Consider the following 2,137-nt stretch of genomic DNA (forward strand, 5'->3'; position numbering starts at 1 on the left):
ACAGGGGCTCACTGTACTAAGATCAGACTTGTAGTGAGCCTTCTGTTTTCAGCCTCTCAAGTGCTGGGATTACAGGTGTGCATCACCATGCTCAATCTCAATCACAATCTCAGCATGTGCAGGGGGGGGCAGCACAGCATGCGAGGGGTCAAACCTCCTGGTCCCTGCGCCGCCTGCCTAAGCAGGTGCTTTCCTCTCCTGAGCTATCTGTCCAGCACAAGCCCTTCTTTATTTATGTCTGAGACGGGCTGTCAGCAAGCCACCCTGGGGGTGTAGCTCAGCAGGAGAACACTTGCCTGCTGTTCATAAAGCCCGTGATGCAGTTCTTGACACCTCAAAGGACATTCTGCCAAAGTGGGTCTTCTGTGAGGCTTGAGGAAACCTGCAGCAGCTGTTGGTGGGTTTCGCATCGTGCCCTGGATGAAGGTGAGGACTAGGATTACATTGTAATATGCAGTTCCCAATGCAAAAGCCTGCACAAGACAGAAAACCCAAGAAGCAATATCACTGAAACAGTGTGATACCAATAAAATCTTACAAGAGTTGTTGTATGATTTTAAGCAACTATAATTATGGGGGGAGATTTTCTACATTTTTTTAAAATCCATCACAGAAACTGATAGGAAATCAGGCCCCAAATAAGTATTTGTTAGATTAGTCTAGAACAATCCACACACAGGCACATAGAGGATGCCTACGGGGACACGCAAGACACTCTCACTGGGAGGGTAAACATCAAACAAGTGAGCCAGGGCTTTTCCTTAGCCTCCACACATCTTTTCAGGTGTAGCAACTCTAAATTTAAAGCAATGCATCAACACTTTGTTATTTTATTTTTTATGTTTTTAACAATGAATGCAACAGGCATTTATTTAAGGTACGGTATCTGCAGGCCAGATACTTTTGAACTGCATGTTTCACGGTTAACCAAGTTCATAAAAATATTTTGAAGATAGCTGCATCCACAGACTGCAGCTATGTGGTTACGCCTTTGCCCATTCTTCTCTTTCTTTGCTTTCTCCAATAACCTGTGTGAGATACGGCTCAGGGTAGAGCTTCCCCTCCTCATATTTTGTCCGCTGCTCTTTGGGCAGGATCTGATGCTTCACGCTCAGGTCCAGGGCTCTTTTAATGTGAAGTATCCTGTCATCATCAAGGTTTTCTGGAAGCCTTCTTATGGCTTCTTTTACATCTTCATCTTCATATATTGCATCATCTCGCATTGAACCCTGCAGCGTTGTCACAGCACTTCCGAATACCTTCCAGCGCTGGCTGGATGCTGCAACAGCCAGGCAGCCCGCCATTGTGAGCCACAATGTATCAACACTTTAATCTGAAAAAAATTTCGTGAGTTCTCCTGTATTTTCAAGCCTTTTATACTTCTGGAATAAAAGCTACTTTTTTTTTTTTTTAATGACCAGAGAAAAATAAAGGAGAAAAGATTTAGATAAATAATATTCAAATGTTCAGTAGGCCGGGTGGGTGGTGCACACCTGTAACCCCAGCACTTGGGAGGCTGAGGCAGGAGGATCGCTGTGAGTTTAAGGCCAGCCTGGGCTACATGGTGAGTTCAAGGTCAGCTTGAGCTATACAGGGAGACCCAGGCTAAAATAAGTAAGTAAGTAAAAGAATGAATGAATAAATAAATAAATAAATATAAATAAAGTGTGCCACGGCATACATCTTCATCTTTGAAAGATACTCTAAAAAATTAAATGATAATGTTATGTACAACTTTTAAAAGGATAGCTTTGGAAAATAAATCAAATTCCTACGTTTGGGGGAATAAAAGTGATTTAATTTTTTTAAAGGTATAAAAGTTGAATAGTTCAGTAATTATAGGGAAAGTGGAAAATAAAAGGATTTTTCTCCACCAAAAGATCCTTTCCTTAGGTGATTTTATAAGTGGGATTGCAACTTTTCAGAGAAGTATCATATTTCACTTTGTACAACGTAGGGGGAGAAAAATGAAATGTGTGAAGTTTGTTTTATCAAGTGGAAGACTACTCCTCGCAGGAACATTAGCTAGGTGTTGGGGCACGTGAACTTCTGTTAACCAATCTCTTCTATGAAAATAGGCACAAAGATATTAAATGAAAAATAATTCTTGGGAGAGAAAAAAGACAAAAGAAAGGGG

The 2,137-nt window shown here is 41.3% G+C and overlaps 1 pseudogene; it reads right to left on the reverse strand.

Annotated features, from left to right (window-relative positions):
• Nucleotides 1–983: 983 nt before the first annotated feature.
• Nucleotides 984–1,223, reverse strand: LOC101583693 (annotated as a pseudogene).
• Between the last annotated feature and the right edge of the window lie 914 nt (nucleotides 1,224–2,137).

Source organism: Octodon degus, unplaced genomic scaffold (genome assembly GCF_000260255.1).
Source record: "Octodon degus isolate 3935 unplaced genomic scaffold, OctDeg1.0 scaffold00004, whole genome shotgun sequence".
In the NCBI taxonomy this organism is placed as follows: domain Eukaryota; kingdom Metazoa; phylum Chordata; class Mammalia; order Rodentia; family Octodontidae; genus Octodon; species Octodon degus.